Source organism: Ambystoma mexicanum, chromosome 6q (assembly GCF_040938575.1).
Source record: "Ambystoma mexicanum isolate Mex_15411 chromosome 6q, UKY_AmexF1_1, whole genome shotgun sequence".
In the NCBI taxonomy this organism is placed as follows: domain Eukaryota; kingdom Metazoa; phylum Chordata; class Amphibia; order Caudata; family Ambystomatidae; genus Ambystoma; species Ambystoma mexicanum.
In genome coordinates, this window is record NC_090937.1 from 340966008 (window position 1) to 340988241 (window position 22234).

The 22234-nt window shown below is 43.3% G+C and overlaps 1 long non-coding RNA gene across 3 annotated transcripts in view; it reads right to left on the reverse strand.

Annotated features, from left to right (window-relative positions):
* The window catches only part of LOC138516016 (uncharacterized), an 82313-nt gene that overhangs the window by 11505 nt on the left and 48574 nt on the right, over nt 1-22234 (reverse strand). The window contains exon 4 of one of the 3 annotated variants that reach the window (XR_011282203.1): nt 15339-15433. This is a non-coding gene — a long non-coding RNA (uncharacterized lncRNA). Of the gene's footprint in view, nt 1-15338; nt 15434-17993; nt 19287-22234 lie in introns of those variants that run through there. The other 2 variants (XR_011282205.1, XR_011282204.1) reach the window with 2 other exon arrangements.

Genomic DNA, 22234 nt, shown 5'->3' on the forward strand with positions numbered 1-22234 from the left:
TGGAATAGAAAAATATCCTATGGGCACAGAAACTATAATGTTTACCGCCAATTGAACACAATTAGTGACTATGTGTCTGTGTGTTTATCGTGTATATTTTATCATACAGTCTTTAAAATTAGGTTTTGTGGGAAATGATGTGAGAAAGACGTGACAATTTGAACGTCATGACGCCATAAATGGTATGCATGTTGGGAATAATAGCAGACCGTTCATGTTTATGGTGTGATAAACCCTTTGCCATTTTTCAAGAGTCAGTCAAATTGTGATTATTTATTAGGTTAAGTTATTGCTGGTCATTATTAATGTAAATGTATAGATTCCCAAAAGCACAGCTGTTGAGTGCCCTATGAGGCGATCGCCTGTTCGCTGCTATGGAGAAAGGTCTCCCGAATGATCTAGTTTAAGAGAGTAGGAAAAGTGAGCAGACTATTTACTGATGGAGAAGGAAAAATGCTCCCACATGGACATCTGTTTTAAGGGCAAACATGTGTGTGTTTGTGTGTGAGGGACGAGCAAAGAGGCCCCAATCATTAGATTTGTGATAGACACGCAAGACGCATAGGTAAGTTCTACACAAAATCAATGCTGAATACAGTGTGTGTGTGTCTCTTCGGGTTGCAGAATCAATTCTTGGTTTGTTTTGATTTCTGCAATGTTTATGTGTTTCAGACCCACAAATCTTACATCCTCCATGCTGTCTATTTTATGGCAACCAAACCAGTACTACGCGACCTACGCGAGTGGACACTCCTCATCTTTGTGTTTTTATTAATATACGTTTTCAATGGTCTTACAGTACTCCCAATGCACCACTTGTTACATATGCATTGGGTTCCATAGGTAGGGATGACGGCACAGCACTTGATCATATTACCAGTCTGGAAATACCTATTCCTTTTTTTTATTTCTCTGCTCTTATTGAGTGTGAAAGCACAGACTGAGCAGTTCCCACAGACTGAGCAGTTCCCGCGTTTGAAAATAAAACCGACATTTTGATTTTTGGAAAAAATAAGAAATCTCCAACATGGAAAATAAAAGGGGAACCCATTGGAGTAGTTGATTCATAGATCTACCTGGCCTAAAGTTCTCAAACTATGGTCTTTGGACAGCTCATATTAGATACCAGGCGGACTGGGCCAAGGCTCGGCTTCAGGGGTGACAGCGCAAATATTGTACTACAGACCTTTGGAGGTAGTCCAGTCGCATTTGCGGCACCAAATTTTGGGGCTACCTCCAGGTTGCCCGAGAATTATTGAACTGGGACTACAGAGCTTTGCTTCTATGGCACAAACGACACCTGACATACGTTTCTAAACTAAAATCTGGGGCACTCAAATATCTCAAATGTATAAAGTTTGCATTAATGGATGCCGTCCCAGTTGTGCACAAGCCAGTGCGGTACAAAACAGGGTTTAGTCTTAGGGGCCGGTTTTCAGTCCGAAGAAGACTGGATCATTTAGCACAAGTAAAATCAGGAATTAAAATCTGGTCAAAAGGTAGAGCGTTAGCAGAGGATGTAAAAGGGATTCAAGGTCCGCCTTCGTACGCAATGTATGTGGAGGCCAAAGAGAGCCTCTCAGCCACTGGCCCTATTATTGGCCTCAAGTCACATGCAGGGAGAAGACAACTGATTATGACCAGGTTAAAGCAGTTGCCGTTGCCAGAAGAACGAGCTGCTTAAGGCCTCGCCAAAATGCCAGCGTGACATGGGGCTGGACGAGCACCTGGTACATTTCATTTTGATTTGCCCATTATATAAAGCTGAGAGGGTGAGGTGGTTAAAACCACACTTTCTGGCCTACGATACCAGATCGTTCAAGGAAGCGATGGCCTTCATTTTCAATTGCATTCAGCCAGAGTTCCTTTTTGATGGAATCAAGTATTTAGACATGGCTTCAAATGTGAGATTGCTAAAAACCAAAATGGTGCATAGGGTCTAATGGTACATTTTAAATATCGGATTGTGGCTTTTGGGCGAAACCGTATGGACATTTTATGGCACGTTGGTTTTTTGTCCTATGGTTTTAATGGGATCTGAATGTAAATAAGTTATTTTGGTTGTTAAAAATTGAGCAAAATTTGGATTGGTTTTATTTGTATGTATTGTTAATTGTGGAATCCGAATCCCACGTTTTTGTAATCGTTTCCCATTTCATGTCTTACCAGAAGGTGTTGGTTGTTTTATAGGAAAAGTGCCTTGTGCACAGTCTGTCTTTTAACGTTTGCTCTATTTTGTAGATCCAGAGTGGTGCAGCTGTGATATACTGAGCCCGGTTTCAGAATAATTGCGGGATGCGCCAGTTCTCTTGTAACCATATCATTCTTTTTGTTGTTGTTCCGCGAGAAGCAAGTGGCGACGTTCATTTTGGTATCATGTTCTTTGGTTTAAAATTTGGGAGTCAGTAATGTGTTTCTGATCTCATAGTATAACCTACTGATCTAAAGTAGTCTCTAAGGATATTAACTTACACATCATAAGAATCATATTAAGCTCCCCTAGATATTCATTCATTTTTACATTTGTATTGCGCACTAAACCCGTGGGCATCAAAGCGCAGCTTGCATAGAAAAAAAAGTAACCGACACAATGTGCAAACGTTAGCAGGAACAGCTTACAGAGGAAGTGACAGACAGTTGCTCGGGCGTCACAAGACAGTGTCACAGAAAACAAGGTAGATTGTCTAATGGCCGAGCGTCAAAGAAGATTACGTGAAGAGCCAAGTTTTCAATTGTTTACGGAACATTCAGTATGCGTGTTCTGCTCTGAGATTTGAAGATAATGGCCCTCATCACGACCCAGGCGTTGGACCATGGTGCTACTGGCACCATGGTCCATGCCGGTAATTTACCGACTCCGCCATGGCGGAATGGAGAATTACCGCCCCATTCCAAGGTTGGCGGGGAGGTAATTCCCCATGCCGCCATGGCCCTTCCCCATTCCCATTTTTGCCCCATAGGGCTGTGGGATGTTTTTACCCATGCATCCAAGCCCTACCTTAAAACTGTCCAATACTGGCATGGAAAACATCATGATGGCCAGAACTCCCCAGAGAGTGCACAGGGAAAACATGAAGAATAGGCTGCCACCCACTTTTGCCTATGTTGTGAGCACAGGAGGGCACTGCCTAAAACCACCATTGGGCTACACACACAGTAGCCTGAAACCATTGGGAATGGCAATGCTGATTGCCAAAAAAAGCAACTCAGAACTGTGGGGAATTCATTTTCTCAATGCCAAAAATGGTTGCATTACCAATACTCAACACTATCAGAAAGCCAGCGTTTTAAAACCACCAGACTTTTGTGTAAAACTGAACAAATGAAACAAAACCAGACCAAGGAAAGACTTGCTAAGAGGTGGATACAATGTAAAACTATATTCTTAAATGACTTGAAGGAAGTAATTATTTAATGTATAGGTAAAAATTGTCAGTTTGATTTGAATGTAGAAAACTGGGAACAAAAAGTGACATTTAGCTGAAACCTGGCTTAATGAAACTGAATTCTGCCTGACAACTACCCCCGACAGGAGTTGAAACTGGATCAACAGCTGTGTTCCCTGCCAGGCCTGGCTGCATCCTGAGGTCACATGGCCCTGTTGATTGAAAGGGGAGTGGCAGCTAGGGACTACAGGGAGTTGAACAAAGGCCTGTCCTGGACTCAGGCAAATGTTATATTGGGGGCGTCGTAAAAGTGGCTTCCTCTTAGGGGAAACTGGGAGGGGCAGTGCCTCTGCTAGCAGCTGAGCTTGGGGGAAGTGGATAAACCAGTTATTCCACCCTGTGATGTGGGAAGCCACACCCCTTTTTGACCAGAGCATAATTTTAAAAAGATAGATAACTCATAGTGCGGACTTGTCAGAATTATATAAGTAATATCATTATTTTTGTGATTTTTCGGTGCACATTTTAAGAGGTGTTAGGACCCTGTGGTGTATTCTGGGGGGTTGCTAGCGGAAAATAGGGTCTCACTCCAAATGTATGCTTGTTAAAAATCTGACACTTTATCATCTGTAACCCATATCCCTGGTGCACATTTGTGTAAAATCTGGAAAGGTTTAGAGGTCGTTATCTGGATGAAAAGGGGAGAATTCTGTCATCAGTGGACACGACATCGTACAAAGAAAGGGATCGGATGGTTTGGTGCTACAGAAAATGTGTTAACTGGACCTACAATATTAGAAAAATGCTACATAGATAAATATGTATTTGGGTTAGAAATAGATGTGTGCAATCTAACAAGGGGAGGTTCCTCTGACCATAAAACCTACAGCATCACTCTGACTCACATTTTCTTCCCCCAATCAAGGGAGAGAGGAGGAATCGGCCAATGATAAGTGAGAGGGGCAGGTTTAGTTATGACCAGGCACACACCCATGTTCAAAACACATAAAAAGAGACTGCTGGGACAGGTAGAGACATTCAATTCCATTTGCTGCGGAGCATGGTGACCGACGACTTCACATCCAGAGATCCAGACTTCAAATCCATCAATCTCCAAAGACCAGAACTTTACTTCAGAACTTAAAGCAAGGGCCTAAACCCACAAACTGAGAACTCTTCTCAGCAGGCCTCAGCAACCTTAAAATCATTTGAAAACTATTCCACAGCCGGGCGAGCTGTTTGAATTCTTTTGCCAAGAACAATTGCCAGAGACCAGACCAGAGATCCAGAGTGACCCAGACCGCTGTGAGCAGAACCAGAGAGCTGCCCCAGATCACTGTGAAGTGCCGAGACCAGAACCGGAGTCCAGTCCAAAACCTGACCAGATCCGTGGCGAGGCCTATTTCAAATTTATATTGTGAGTACCTAGCAGAACTGTGCAGAACCAATCTCTTAGTTAAAATAATCTAATCCAAACTATTTTAACCTAAGTAGAACTGCCTCCTAGAAATCGTATCATCTGTCATTTTTAAAGCTGCACAACTGTCACCTGTCAATTCTGCAGCTGCAAGCTGTCACCTGTCATTTTGAGTTTTACTTTAAATCCGAAAATCTACCTTTATTTAATCGTCCGTATCTCTGGAACCGTTTGGGCTAGGAACGAAATTTAACTTTCATCTGAAAGCTTAGAATCTACTTTTGCCGTAATCGCAATTCACGCACTCGCGGATTTTGCCGCGATTTGCGATTTGGCCTGATTTCTTTACCTGTAAAAAGATAGCAGCTTTTTGGCTTTCCTTTGCTAAAAATTTGTTTGCCTCTTAATACCCATCCCTGAATCATTGCTAAAGTGAGCCTGAGCTCATCCCAAGTATCTCTCACTCACCCTGAACCTCCTAAAGGGAATTAAAAGCATTTTCAGCATATTTCTCACTTCACTGCCACCACATTCAAAGCACTTGGGCCTGTGTTTTAAAACTCATACCTGTTTTCTCTAAGCTTGCGGGGGGGGGGGGGGGGGAACTGAATTCCGTATTGTATTTGATTGCATTCCTGAGAACTGTGTGCTCCTCTTTCCATCTCCTTCCATTTCTTACATTGCATAGGGGAGGAGGGTGAATTGCCAGAGAAAAAGTGATTATCTTATCTTTTGCTAAAATCATATCAAGTATTTCTGTACTGCGTTTTATTCCTCATTGCTTTTCCCCTGAAACCATAAAAGTATTTTTGCTACTTTATCCATCCTGATTAACATTATATTTATAAGGGCGATATCGATTATTAATTTATTATAAAAGCGTGGTATCTATATTTTGTTTTATTTCTCAAATAAACCTTTTAAACTTGCAAAACAGAACTACTTCTTGGCTCAGTGGGGTCAGGGGGATTCTAAGAGAGGGGTGTTATATAGGGGTAGTCATCCAGAACTCATGAACTGGACAAAGATATATCAATAAGGGTTTCCATTCAGTATCCCAGACTAGGCATTGACTTAGCTGTAGTGTTGAATCAAATCCTCTTACAAGGCTCAATGGGAATGGGGAAGGCGCTAAGTACGGTGCCGCAAATTGCGGCACCGTACTTAGCACCAAGGTCCCTTTGCGGGTTGGTTGGTTTTTTAACGCCTGCTAAAAGCAGGCATTGAAGTGTCAACCGCAAAGGGACCTCGTAATCAGGCGTTAAGGGTTTAACGGCGCTGCCACCTTTTACGGCGCCGTTAACCCTTTAACGCCTGGGTTGTAATGAGGGCCAATGAGTTCCACAGTTTAGCTGCAATAACGGGGAAGCCTGATCCTCCTGCTTCTAATAGGGCTCTCATGAATTTCTGCACAAGACAAGGGGGGCAGGCTTGGAGACGTACCTGTGTGTGATTGACAAAGTTATGAAAATAATTATTTCATGTATCGGTAATCAGTTGGCATTTCTTCTGGGAGTGGTGATTTGATCTCTTTTGGAAATGTTTAGTGCCGAGCAGAGAGCGCTATTTTGGATTATTTGCAATTTGTGAATATTCTGCTTGGTGGTACCAGCGAACAAGGCGTTATAGTAGTCAAGTCCAGCGCCTATGACGGCACGAGCAATGGTAAGACAGCCGTCAGCCAACAGGAAGGGCCTGTAAGTATTAATACGTTTAATCGTGGGGGCTGCCAATGAAAAGATAGCATTGACTTAGTGCATGAGAGAGACAGAGTGAGAGAGAGGCATCTAGGTAAACTCCCAGCGTTTTTACTGACTTGGAGACAGAAATGCAGATACCATCAATGGTGAAGGGTGCGCATTGCTCACCAAGGTTGTGGATCACAGTGGGCAGGCCAACGATGAGTAAATCGGTTTTGTCATCGTTAAGACAAAGGAAGTTAGCGGCCATCCACGTTTGAATAGTCTGATAGATGGAATTAAGCTTCTCTGAGTCTTGGTGGTGGTTGTCAGAGAGGGGAAGGAGGATCTGGGTTTCGTAGGCATAGTTAGTGTAGGTGATATCCATAAAGTCTAGGAGGTCGAAGAGTGGTTTCGTGAAGATGTTACAAAGTGTCAGGGAGACACACAAACCTTGGGGGACGCCGCAGGAGATAGGAGCATTGTCAACAAAGACTCTGATTGTTCTGTCTTTCAAAAATGAGGCAAGCCATCGGGCTGCTTCTGGCGAAAAATTGCCCAATGAGGTCGGGTGTTGGCAAAGTATTTTCTTATCCACTGAGTCAAATGCTAGTGAGAGGTCCAGCAGTAGATGTAGGGCTGATTTCCCTGAGTCCTTGATTTCATTTAGCTGGTTCTTTAAGTCCAGCAGGGTAGATTCTGTCCCGAGTCCTGGGCGGAACCCTGATTGCCAGATCCCTAGAATGTGTTTGGACTTCAGGTAATGCTGAATTTGGATATAAACTGCTCTTTCCAAAATCTTCAAGAAGAAGGGGACCGTTGTGATAGGTTGATCGTTTTTAGGGGTAGTGGGGTCCAATGATGGTTTCTTCAGCAATGGGAGTACCCAGGCTTTTTTCAAGCTGGGTGGGATACGGCATGTGGTGAAGGAGGAATTGATAAAGGTGGTGATGAAAGGGACTAGGGCTTCTGCTCAGTCCTTAATGATTGCCGCATGGCAAGCATCCCCTTTGCAGCTGGAGGGCTTCAGACCTTTAAGCAGGGAGGTGACTTTGTCCTCAGCGATAGTGCTGAATGCGAATGGGGGGACGTCGATGAGGAAGATTATTGTGGTTAGTAGTAACTTGCTTCTGTGAGATTTTTTATGTAGCAGGGTATATTTGTCCACGAGGGGATTTTGGACTTTGGAGCACCAGGTCACATCTTTGGGAAAGCTGAGAGGAGGGCATTTCTCTAAGAATAGGAAAGATTTCTAGGGTGTTGGACTTGGTGTTGGTTATTTTATTGTTGTAAGTATCTGATTTTGCTAGTAGGATGGGATTTTCTCCATTTGACCTCTGCTTCTAGTTTCCTGGTCCGGAGTGTCAGGAGGTCAGGGGGTGAACGAGGAGCTGCGGTGTGTAGTGGGTTTAGATTTACGAGCCGGAAGGGGAGCAATGGTGTCAACTGCTTGCAGTAGGGTGTTGGAATACAGGTCAGCAAGCTTGTCTGGCTTGAGGTGGGCAAGGTGTGCCACTTGTAACCTGTCCAGCAAGGGCAGGATGCAGTCTTTGGAGAGTTTTCATAAGCTGTGAGCGATTGTCAGTGGCAACGGGATGATGCAGCGGGCAGGTGGGCTGTTAGTGGCGATGGTGAAGGTAATGATGTGGAGGTCGGTCCAAGGGCCTGGTAGGTTGGACTGGACAGAGATCTGGCAGTTGAGGACAGTAAGCCAGGCCAGAGTATAACCTTTTAGGTGGGTCAGTGCTGAGATACATTGTTTAAAGCCTAGGGTATTCAGTGCGTTTGCTACAGAGGTGGCATTGGGGTCATTGAGACCTAGGCTGAGGTCACCGAGAAGAATAGTTGTGGAGGTGTGTTTAATATTGGTGCTCAGCAGGTGGAGTAGATACTCCTCCAAGGAGTTCAGAGGTCCTGGGGGATGGTAGATGACGTGCATCATGATAGTCTCTGTAAAGGACAGGGGTATTTTGAGAGAGAGTAAGTTACAGAAATCCAGCTGAGGAGAGCTGATTTGTCTGGTGGAGAGGGTGCCATAGGCAGCATGGAGCCAGCATATCAAGGTTATTCGAAGTGATGTGTTCATGAATGTCGAGGGGGTGGGCTTGTATCAATCTGGCATTGACTAGTGGAAAGTTCAGTAGGAGGAAATCATTGTAAGGGACACGGGTAGTGGTGCTACTATTAGGTGTCATGGTGGGGCTTTGCCAGGCATAGTTGTGGGGTGGTGAGGTAAGCTTTTTTTGTGGTGAGAAAGATGCATTAGAGGGTGGAGAGCATGTGGTGGAGTTGGTGGTGAAGACTGGTATTCTGTTGACCTATTCTAGGGCAAGTGGCGCTTGATCAGGGATGATAGTGGAGACTGTCCTGGGTGGAGGCAAAAGACAGCTGTCATGAGCTAGGGCAAGTTGCACTTGATCAACAAATCTGATAGTGGGGATTGTCTTGGGCAGAGGCAAAAGGCAATTGTCAAGGGTTAGTGCTGAAGGGCAAGGGTAAGTGGGGCTGCTGAAGGCACCTGACTTGGGGGGAGATTCGAAGGAGGAGGGATGAATAGAGAAGACCTCCCAAAGCAGAGCATAGTCCTTCTTGCAGGGAGCATGCACTGAGAAGCTCAGCTTTTGGTTATGCAGCTGCTTGACAGAGTTTGCAGGCGTGTGGACAGGGTGGCATCGGATTGCAGCACATGGCAGAGCTTTTGTGGAGAGCACTGTGAGCAGTCTATGCTGTGTAGCGATTGGCTGGGGGAGGCAGGAGTACATAAGGGCAGGACTTGGGGTAGCATAGCTAGGTGTTGACTGGGCGTGTTCGCCCTCTGAGCAAGGCCTTGGCTTTAGTGGGCACATTTTGGTGCGATGAGGGCTGTCTGAGAGCCAGGGTGCTGCAGTAGTGTGTGTGCAGAGCTTGGCTACTGAGGTGTGAATTCCCGGTATGCGTGGGCATTGGGTAAGATTGTGACAAGAGAGCAATTCTCGTTCTAAGGTGCAAGAATCGTTTGGCCACAGAATTAGGCATCATAATGGCTAAAGATCGGCGGCTCCCGCACACCACATGGTGATGATTGCTGATGGCGGACAAGCAGCGCAGTGCTTTGGGCAAGCCTTGAGGTTACAATTTCGGGAGGAAGGTTGTCGGCTGAACTTTGCTATGATGGGGTCTCAGAGGGGGCAAAAAAGGTCTAGCAATGTGCTTGGCACAGTATGGGAGAACATACTGTGGATTTATGTCGAGTCAAGGGCCTTTTCAGGCCGGACAGGGACAGACAGGAGAAGGCCTTTGTGGGGGCTGGCTTTGCCTGCCGGCTCCCATAAGCAGCTGATTAAACATTTTCAGGCATCCAATCACAGGGATGTGAAGGCAGGCACACGGGGCAGCAGGACTGTGTGGGATAAGGCACTGCAACAGCGGTGACCATTTTTAAAGGCATTTCGGTCCCTAAATAGGGTGAAACATCATCGGGCAAAGTAACTTCAAGCCCAACAGGGCTTACATTAAATGCAGCAGATGCTACTTGTCTGATATCAGGAGCGTTGCATTGATGCCCCTCCAGGTGTTCATTCATCCAGTGCCAGACAGGAGAAGGCCTTAGTGTCGGGCCTGTTTCATTAAAAGTCATTTCACATTCAGATAACTCAAAAAGTGCCTCCATTGTGAGGATGTTATTTTTAAATTGTGATTTCTTTGTAAGCTCCTTGTCAAATCATCTCTCCAATATAGATTCAGTTGTTTAGCATTAGGTGACTCTATGCCCTTAAAGACTTGTCCCAACCAGATCACCTCTATAGTTGTATTACTTTGTGGCACAAAAGTAGGATCATTAGATGGCCATTTAGATTGAATGGTATGGCATGTCAGTTCATTTGCAAAGTGCCTCTTGTTGGCTTCTGAGTATATTCTTCAAAGGTATATTTTCAATTGTGTGTCTTTGATGTCTGCTGTCTGATTGTATGGTTGTATTGGATCCTGTAGGTTTTCTGCATAGTTTGCTCTCTAGCTTGTTATTCAATACAATGACAGATCTAAAAATGTAACATATGTAGCACTGTAATTTAACGATGATGCAATTATGTGATTATTGAATTTCATTGTTGTCACATAATCAAGAAATTCATCTTCTATCTGGACCCATATTAAGTGAATGTCCTCGATGTATCAAATCCATTTTATTACGGGATTTACAATTGCTGTGTTCTTACGTGACAATGCATGAGTGACTTCCTATTCCTCCCTAAATAAATTGGCCAGAAAAGGGGCAAATTGTGCACACATGGCAACCCCTTGCATTTGGTGATAAAATCATCCATGAATAAAATTTGCAAATGGACCATTCTACTGCTCTTGATCCCAGATCATGCTCAGTACATGCATATGTTTTGACATCTAAGCAATACGTTATTTTTCATTCTAATGTTTGAAATGTGCTCAAAACATCAGCACAGTCACTTGTGTAGGACCTATGTGCTTGTATAAAAGGTGATAGATGTTGCAGGTCTATGTATTGTGATATAGGTTCCAAAAAAAACAGAATACCATTGATCCACGGTCATAGTGGGGGCAATTCACACCTAATTTTTTAGATAGTAGGTGATAAATAAATTTCACCTAGTTTAGAGCATTCAACAGGAAGGGCCCTTATTTCAACATTTGAGATTAATTATCTTTATACCAATTATCTAATTTCTCAAATAGGTAGATTTTAGTAGACACTGTTAGGTCTGCCATTGACACTCCCAACATGCAATGTCAGAAATATGTTGTGGCTTCCACAATATATTCAAACAATATTACAGCCTTTGTCTGTGGATTTAATTATAATAGTATCATCCTCTTGTAGCTTTTTTAGAACCAAATAATGTATTAAGTGGCATATGTGTTTCGTGTAGGAAAAGAGGTTTGCCTTACAATCTGCAGAAATCACTAACCATAGATTCAAAGAAACTATTGATACAGTTAATCATTAATAGACAAGGAGTGAAATGTGATATGTTCCTTAGATTGCTATCTTGAGCCACAGTCTTTTATGATGTGTTCCATTTCTCTAAAAGAATCCTCCTTCTAAGGAGCTGAGGGTTTGTATCTCATGGGTTTCTTTTACATTGAAACCAGATGGTTATGTGGTATCTTCTTTCTCAAGGGTGTTTTAGTATGTATTTTTTACTTTCTGGTAAATCTGTGAATATCACATTGTTAGATTGGAGCAAAGGAGAGGTCTTTTGATAACATTTGTTTTTCAATGGATGATAATTCTCTGGCTGCTAAATTCGCAATTAGGTCCTTTTGATGTTGTCCCTAGTTCACTGCTAATTGTTTGCCCATGGACATGGTCATGCTACCTTAAGTTTCTTCAAATGTTTTTTCATTGGAGCCTGGGGTCCCCTGCATCTTCTTTGCCATCTTCCATCTGATGGTCGACCTAAAAAATGAATCTTTGCGTATTTGTCCCTGCATGTTAACAATTCCGACTTCGGAATCTCAGGAAATGTTCTAAGAAGTTATTATTAACTGTTTTCGATGTTGAAGTTGTTATCTATGTTGACTTCTGTGTCAATGGTCTCGGACTATGGGTCTGAGCTTGCTGCTGATCTCTGAGGAGTTGCTGGTGTTTAAGCTCTTGTCTTGTTTCTCTGTCATATTTAACTGCCATACCTGAGAACTTCTCTATCCTCCGAGCAGACAGAACAGACTCCAGAGGCGGCGGCCTTGCTATAATCGCCAAAACCCACCTCAACCTTAAACCCCACACCACTGATCACTACTCATCTTGTGAATCTCTTACAGCCAAACTCCCCACCTCTAACTCCCAAACCATTACCATCCACCTACTATACAGACCACCGGGACCATTAGGTTCCTTCGAGGAAGACCTCAACTCCATCCTCTCTGACAACCTAAAAAATACCTCCCAATGCCTTCTCTTAGGAGACTTTAACCTTGGCTACAATGACCCCAAAGACACCCAAGCATCCGCCATTAACAACACACTATCAGAACTAGGCTTCACCCAAAGAGTGTCTACCCCCACTCACAATAAAGGGAGAACACTCGACTGGATAGCAGATCACCCTGCAACCCTGGTCAGACCACCACCTCCTCTCCTTCACACTAGCAGAGCCTAGACCTACTACAAATAACCCCCTCGCCACAGCCATCCCGACTAGGAGCAAGAAAAATATAACTGCGGAAAAACTCATCCCCCTCATTCTACCCACACTGAACCAACTCCCAGCCAACTCCAACCCCCACCTGCTGGTTGAAAACTACAACAACAGCATGCGCCTTGCCCTAAATGCCATCGCACCACTTAAGCTGAGAAAACCCAAGCCGATAAAACATCTGAACACCTGGTTCTCGGCCCACCTAAAAGCCCTTAGATTAGAGAAACGTAAAAAAGAACAAATTTGGAGACAAGAACCTACAAATGGCAACAAACTGATCCTCAACAAAATAGTCTCCACCTACAAAAAAGAAATCCTCTGCGCCAAACAAGAATCATACAACCTGAGAATACTCAATGCCAAATCGAGCACTAAAGAACTGCTTACCATTTTAAAAGAGCTAGAGACACCCATCTCTCCCCCAGACACCTGCATGAAAGATACACAATGGTGCACTAGCATCCAAAATGCCCTCTCCAATAAAGTCTCAGTCCTCCAGGTTAAAATCAACAGCAAGAAAGAGACCTTATCCAACTCCAAACCCAACAATACCTCCCCATGCACCGGCCCACAACACCTTCCCTCTAACCACCTCACCCGCTTCAACTTCTCCAAAGTCTCCACGAAAGAAGTGGAAAAAATCATACTCAGTCTCAAACCATCAAATTGCCAAGACGACCTATGCCCACCTCAAATCATCAAAGACGCAGCCAGAAATCTGTCCCCTTTCATCACTAAACTCATTAACGCCTCCTTCTCTAAAGGTACTATCCCCAACAACCTCAAAGAATCCTGGGTCCTCCCCCTACTAAAAAAACCCTCACTCAACCCTGCTGTACCCACCAACTACAGACCCATCACCACCGTCCCCTTCCTACTAAAAATCCTCGACAAGACAGCCTATCTACAAATTCAAAAAATCCTGGAACAAAACCACCTCCTAGGCGTCCGACAATCAGGATTTAGATCCCAACACGGCACAGAAACCACACTCATTGACCTCAAGGCCCAAATTGACACTCTGAGAGATAATGGGAACACTGCCTTACTGCTCCTCCTAGACCTCTCGGCAGCTTTTGATCTCATCGATCATGAAATCCTATGTAGCCACCTAGACTCAGCCGCCCACTTTTCCCACAAAGCTATTGGCTGGATCAAATCATTCCTGAGCAATAGATCCATGCGCGTCTTCTCCACCACAGCCTCCGCTGACCCCATTCCCATTACATGCGGGGTCCCTCAGGGGTCTTGTGTCTCCCCTACTCTGTACAATGTGATCACCAAGCCCCTGTTTGATGATCTTGATGGTCTGGGTATCACCTACACCAACTATGCCGATGATACCCAGATCCTCATCCCGCTGACGGGAGATTACAACACGGATTTGGCCCTGGTGAACAAGGTGTACCTCATCATTCAGGCATGGATGGCCTCCCATAGTCTATGCCTGAATGATGACAAGACCGAACTCATCATCTTGGGTTCATCCACAAACCTAAAAAAACTGGGCCCCAACTATTCCAGCTTCACTATAGACGGCATCTCGATAAAGGTAGCCAAGGAAGTGAAAACCCTCGGCATCTACCTCGATTCAACCCACTCCTTCCATAAACAGGTCAGCTCTTTGGCCTCCACCACAGCCTACACATGCAAGCTTATACGTTCAGCCAAACTCTTCCTCTCCACCCAAAGCTGCATCACCCTAGCCAGAGTCCTCATACTCTCAAAACTGGACTAGTGTAACTCCCTCTTTGTAGGTGCTAACAAACAGGTTACCAACAAAATCCAGATCCTACAGAACAATGCTCTCAGAGCAGTGCTCAGCTTCCCTAAAAGAGAACACATCTCAAATATCATGAGAACTCACAACTGGCTCACCACCTTGGACAAAATCCTGCTTAAGGTAGCCTCCCTCACTCACAAATGCCTTAACAATGCAGCTCCCCGTTATTTAGCCGACAGAATAACCAGATACATGCCCAACAGACACACCAGAAATAGCAATGCTAATCTACTCGCTGTTCCCCGATTCAAGCGAACGAAAATGGGCAGCAATAGCTTTCAGGTAAAAGCAGCCCAACACTGGAACACTCTCCCTCCCTCTATTAGAGCACCGCAAACCTACCACTAATTTAGGCGCAACTACATCCAGTGGCTAAAGAACAATGTCCATTAACGGACACCTCTGCAATTCTGCAAACTCTCCTCGTCAACGTATAACTCTACCGCAATGCACTCCACTACCCCCGCGTTACTGCATTTCCTCACTGCTGCCCTGTACAACGTAAACTGTAATGTACTGCTATGTAAATAGGTAATAACTGCAACGTATGTAATGTAAATATTGCACAGCAATGTAACCAAGCTAAGAATATACTTGTAATGCTTGCGCCCTCATACTCTCAGGTCCGGTGCGCCATATAAATAAATAAACAAACTGGAATGTGAACACTCAACCTGCATGATATTCTCTTCAGTCACAGTACAATGTCCTCACTTTTCTCATCTTACTATGTTCTTGATAGACTTTCATGAATCTGCCAATGACTGTATACATTTTCGAAACACCTTCTGCTAGGTTGAGCTCTGAACTGTCTGTTTTAAGAGCATATTTATCCATTTCATGTGTCAAATGCACCGATTTGGTATGCAAAATACATTATTTACAAGAGCTGCAGTAGTGTCATTCAGTGTCACCTACCACTGATTTCCCAATTCTGGATCGCCATCTTCTTCAAAATTTGGCAACAGTCAAAAGGATTGTCTCCGAGGGACTCATTTTTCTTCAGAATAATGCTGTAAGGTGGTATACTGTCAAAATGTATTTCTTTTTTGAAAATACATTTTAGTCTGATATAATTTTCTACAGTCTGAGAGCAATAACAAATAAAGATTAAATGTATACACTGGCAGTATATTGCTTAGTTTACCATAAAGAAAACAAAACCCATTAAGTAAGGTTTGTGCGCCAGAAGCATATCAAAATGCCAGAAAGAAAAGGAAACAAAACGGATAATACAACAGGAAGAAGAAACACATACAATATTACGCATCAGAGAAATCAGCCAAGGACTCAACACAGACCATGAATTGTCTACATTTCTGAATTAGAAAGCTGGCAAACATTTTACAAATGACTGCTTACATGATTTGGAAAGATGTCTTGTGTGTTTGTCATATCTAGTGATTGGTGATATTCCCTGGCCTCTCTCACATACATATATTTGTGTGTGTAAAGGAGTTGTTTGTGTTGGGAGCATTTTTCTTTTCCTATCAGTAACTATTCTATACATTTTTTCAACTCTCATAAAATTGATCATTATGGGGAACTTTTTCCATAACAACCAATGGCGATCGCCTCATACTGTACTCAAAACCTGTGCTTTGAGATTCTATAGAATTTCATTACTTAAGTCTGGCAATAACTTAACCTAATATGTAATTCAAGTTTGAGTGCTCTTTCAAAATGATGAAGGGTTTTCACACCATAAACACGAGCAGTGTGTTTCTACACTCAATATGCATACCAATCACAAAACTATGATGTTCAAGTCAGCCCTCTTTCTCATGTTGTTTCACACAAAAACTTAATTTTAAAGAATGTATGATAAAAGCAACAAATTAAACACGTGCATATCCCTTTTTTAAATGGGGCTGAGTGGTAAAGCAGTGAATAAAAGCAAGGCCTAGCCCCATTTTGATGTAGTGGCAAAGTGGAGGAGGGTCAGTGTGTTTCATTTCACACCTGCATGACATTGATGCAGGTGTGAGACGAATGGATTTCTATGGGATTTGCCCTAGTTTAGCACCTGCTAAAGATGAAACAAATACTATAGGAATTAATTAGCAAACGCCACTAGCAAAATGTAGTTTGCAGGCATTGTTTACTTTTTCAAAGGACACCGAGATAAATGAAAGAGTAAAAGTGAATTTGCCTCACTTTTACTCTTTCCTTTTCCCCTTGGCCGCATGAACTTATAAAATTGCATTCGGGCGACCCTACAGTATATATGTGCTAATGTTGGTGGTCTTCTGCATGGAATTACCATCCAGTGGAAGAAAATTAGAGGGCTCAATTAAGTATAGGCATTATAAATGCTTTCAGTTAATGGTAAATATTGCAATATACATTAGTAACTCTAGAGGACACTTATTCTATCCCATTCATGGCTGGCTGGGAATTACACCCAATACACAACGTAATGTCGTCATCACGTTAGAAACATCATAGAGGTTCTCATGCAAGCATACATTAAATCTTACATGCGGGGCAAGCAGCATACACTGGGGACTGCGAAACTATGAAATATGTTGCATTGGCAAAATTACATATCTTAAATTAAGATCATAACATTATTACATTTCCAAAACATTGTTTACCCTAATGTAATAGGAAATGCAATCATGTTATGATCTTAACTTAAATTCACTTTTTGTTTTGTAAAGGTTTGTCTTGAATAAACCATATGCAATAAAAAAAAAAATCAAAATCGAAATCTCTTCTTTTAAATGCTAAAGGAGTGTATGTTCTTACTGAATTCCCATAAGGAATCATTGTAGGCTTCGCCCACTTCCGCAATGAAGTTTACTAGAGGAACCATAAGAAACAGTAACTGTACACCTCATTTTATTAGGCACTTTTAGAGTGCCTTTTCTTATTTCAGTCCCTCTCCTTCCTCTCCCTGCTCTATGCATCGTGTTGTCCATCCATACACAGTGTTGGAAGTATACCAAAAAAAAGTTGTGGAAATGTGACTCAAGTGGGAGACACAGTAGGCAGGAAGGGAGCACTGTGCAACACATTCTTCACTTTTGACACCCAATTGAGTTGAAACAGATTTCAGTTCGACAGTGACGGCCATCGGCTAGTGAAGTGGAGAAGTGTGCTTTAACTCACAAAGAACAGTTCCAGAATGGTGAAAATGGTTGCAAAAAGTAGTGGAACTCTTAACAGTAAAAAATAAAAGTAGTGGACAGTTCCCACTGACTTCGACCACTGACCATACAGCTATTAAGCTGCAATATATTGTGAAGCCTAAGTAGAGGATCCCTCATTCAAATCACCAAGAAGACTACTATTCAGTTTGCATTTACACTGAATTATTTACGTTTGCCTGACAATAGACATTTTATTTATTTAACCTAGGATAATAGCAACTCAATCAGCAAAATTATTGGGGAATAAATTACTCCACATAGATTATCTGTAAAAATGTGGATTATTTACACCTCAAAATAATCATGTGAAGTTTGCAGTTGATAACTAATAAATACTTCTGAAACAATTGTGTAGATTAACAAACAATGATAACAAAAAGGCACATTTGGATATGTGTTGCTTATTTATGATTTCATGGCTGTTTATTCTCTTTCCATATGTGTGATTCTTGTCTGTTTCTATTCTATTACTATTTCTACTCTTAAAATCATTATTTTAGACTGCAAGGTTTAGTTTGAAAGCTCAATGAAATGAGGATACCTTGTTAGTTTTACTAAGGAATGTAACCACAATAACAACTGAACACCGGGAAAAGATCCCCACATAGATGTGCCCTCAATTGAAGCACCATCATCCTTAGTCTACAAACAGAGATACGGCTGAAGGTAGCATGCTCATAGTACTTACAACAGAAATAATATCCTCCCCTTAAAGTTTAGAGTCTCACGTTGAACATAATAAGTAGATCATTGTAAAAATGTTGTGCTGCATTCCATAAAACAAAAGAAATGTTTGTATCCCAATGACATAAAGAAGCATTCAACAAAAATTAGAAGATCCACTACCCAATAGACGATCTCTATTACTGGGCATCCACTATCAATCATGTATGCATATGTCCACTGTACCTCTAAATTCTGCGTTGTTAAACATTGCATGGTATTTCTTTGAAGTCAATGTCTTGACACATTGCAAACACAAAAATACACACAATGCCATGTTGCAAACCTATTTGCGAGATGTAGTACACACATGAACAAAGGCAAAATAAACAAAAAAGAAAAGTAGCACTGAATCCAGTGCATATATTAATCTGATTTCATAAACAAGCAGAAAAGCAGCTGTAACAACACCCGATGTTATACAATTCAGAGAAGATTAGCAAGTTCTAAAAAAGTAATAAGAAATTAAATAAGAAAAAATAAACAGAAAATTGACCAAACATCAAACAAATGCTTACATAACTATAGGCACAACCCATAACACATTCTAGCTGAATAGTAACACAGCCATCTTCTTGTGTTAACTATCAGATAGTAGCAGGTCAGCCCATTAAAGGATACAGTTCACAGGAAAGAGACAAACAAAAGTTAAATCGTTCAGACAACCAAAAAGAACAATGGCATAATCCAGCTTTGAATGAATGGGTTTTTCCACCATCAGACCTGTGGTTAAAAGAGAAGAGGGTATCAATTCTTCTTAAAGCTCTTAATCTTAATTGAAACATCCACTCACAAATAAATTCACGTTGATCCCACAAATCAAAGCTTTGATTAGTCAATGTAATTTGCAACTGCACATCCTGAAGAAGACCAATCAAGTTTGTCCGTCCAAAAGGGAGTAACTGATAAATGTCTTCTCCTCTTCGTGGCGATTTTACTTATTGTAACATTTTAAACTTCATCTGCCTATCTTGATGCATGACAATCTCTAGAAACAGAAAAGTGGAAATCATTGTTTGTATATTATATTGTTGGTCATTTCATCTTAATTGTGCACATGTTGTTGTCTGTCCTACCTAACATATTTCCTTTTTCACTGAATCGCATGTTGCATAATCTTTTCAGCAAAATATTTACTTCACTATGACATTCAGTGGATAGAAACAAGTTTCTCTGATGTTTGCTGCCAAATTAGGTGAACATTGGTGTGATTTGAATAAAGTATTCAGTTTCACATCATGCAAAAATATCGTCGATTTATTAAGAACTATCTTCTTGAAACAGCACCAGTAGTTGACAGTTGGAATATCGACGATAGAAAATGCACCCTTTTCCCAATGTGAAATCCTTGTCCTTTGCGTGATTTTTGTTTTATCCCCATCATCATATTCCTGAAGAGAAACTAATTTCACCACTCCACCCGCTCCACAGCATGGTGATAGGCAGAGCAGCGCTGCCCATGTGCATGTTGACGTATGTGACTGTTATCACTCTAGAGCTGAAAGGTACCCTTGCAGTCTGGTAGGGCCGGGGCTGGTGTCCCCTGTATATCAGCACTGCAGAGGCACAGGTATGAAGCCCCTTGACATTCAACACCACATAGTTCCCAGTCCACAGTCACAGTTTTTGCTATGCCTTTTCAACATGCCTACTCTGAACTTTATTTTGTTACTGAAATTGGGCTTGCAGCTGGCATGGTCCAGTTAAGGATGTGAAGACCTTTTATTTTTTTTACTTAAATTTATTACATAACTTCAGAATCAAAACACGAATAAGCAGGCTTCTTTGGTAAAATGTGTTCAGCACTTCTTACAGTAAATACTCAAGTATCTAAGAAAGATATGAAATGAAAAAAAACAGCTAAACTGTGGCACACATTTCAATAAAAAATGCCACAATAAAGAGACACCAGGTCCTGTTTCAGTGACGAGGAAAACATTAATGATGTAACTAGCCATTGCGCCACTTTGTGTTCCATGTGATTCCCACATTCATGTTGATTTGGGCGTGTTGGACCGTAAGTTTTCGCTTGCTCTCCAGAAATTTGGCACAACAGTTCAGGTCCAAACTGCATAGACCTTGAGAGCCAACAGCAGTCCCTTTTCTATGTCAACAACTGAAGAATGCATGCACGTAATTGTTTCGTAGCAGCCCAAAATGTCATAGTAGCCAACATGGTCCATACCAATCTGTAGGTGCTTATCCACTCCACATTTTTTCTCTACATTCTGGGACTTGTAGTACTGCTCTTCCCATTTCTAATAAAATTAAAAACAGACTGGAGAAGCACATACAGATTGAAATGGACCATGTTGGCGAATATGAAGTGTAAAAATACACAACTAGGTCACAAATCAAGAAACACTAGCGCCAGTTACTGTAGAATACCAGGTCCTCTCTTGAAGCACAATTGAAAATATATATAGGGTAATTCATAGAATTCGGCGCACAAGTGGCGCACGCGGCTGGCGCTTAGAGTGTGCGTGCGGTAGTCTGCGCCAGCTGTGTGCGCCAAAACCCATCTAGGCGCACAGCGTATATTCATGGCTTTATACATCCATAACCAGCCGTGGAGCAGAGTGGTGCAGCAACCCTGCAGCAGCGCCAGTTACTCCCCCAACCACACCCCGTGCACCAAAGAAATCACACAAATCCAGTACCAGGCGCAAAGGCCAGTGGACCAGCATACAGCCCCCCAACCACGAAAACATGTGTAAAACTCCCCACGCATGCCCCAGAATACACGTACCCCACTCGCGCCAGGCCCATCGCGCGTAAAACTCCCCCCGCACCTTTCAGAATACATGTACCCTGCTCATGCCAGTGAAAACACATGTAAAACTCCCTGTGCACGCCCCAGAATACACGTACCCCACTCGCAGCAGGCCCATCACATGTAAAACTCCCCGTGCACCCCTCGGAATACACGTACCCCACTCGCGCCAGGTAAATTGTGTAGAAAAAGCACTCTCCTGTGGTGGGGCCTGCCTGTGGGGCATGGGGAGTGTGAGTGGGCTGCCTGTGGGGCATGCCCAGGGTGGATGGGGTGCCTGCGTGTATTTGGGGGGTTTGCGGGAAGTTTTACACACGATAGGCCTTGGGCGAGCGGGGAACATGTATTTGGGGGGTTCGCGGGAAGTTTCACACGCGATAGGCCTTGGGCGAGCGGGGAATGTGTATTTGGGAGTGTGCGGGAAGTTTTACACGCGATAGGCCTTGGGCAAGCGGGGAACGTGTATTTGGGGGGGGTGCAGAAAGTTTCACATGCGATAGGCCTTGGGCGAGCGGGGAACGTGTATTGGGGGGTGCACGGGAAGTTTCACACGCGATAGGCCTTGGGCGAGCGGGGAACATGTATTTGGGGGTGCGCGGGAAGTTTCACATGCGATAGGCCTTGGGCGAGTGGGGAACGTGTATTTGGGGGTTGCGCTGGAAGTTTCACACGCGATAGGCCTTGGGCGAGCAGGGAACGTGTATTTTGGGCGTGCATGGGAAGTTTTGCACGCAATAGGCCTTCGGCGAGCGGGGAACGTGTATTTTGGGGGTGTGCGGGATGTTTTACACGCGATTTGGCATTGTGGGCCCTCCCGGGTGTGCGGTCCCCCTCCCCATTACCTGCAGGCAGCCCACACCACAGGGGACTACCCTACAACCCTCCCCATGCCCTGCAGGCAGCCAACATTACAGGGGACTACCTTACCGTCCCCATGCCCTGCAGGCAGCCCACATGGCACCATGCACTCGTGAGCACACTTGTGAGCCCCGACTCATGTCCCCCTACACCCCAACCCACCCAGCAGGGACTGGCACCTGTCAGCAGGCCCCGACTCATGTCCCCCTGCGCCCCCACCCACCCAGCAGTGACGGCACCTGCAAGCAGGCCCCAACACATGTCCCCCTGCACCCCCACCCACCCAGCAGTGATGGACACCTGCC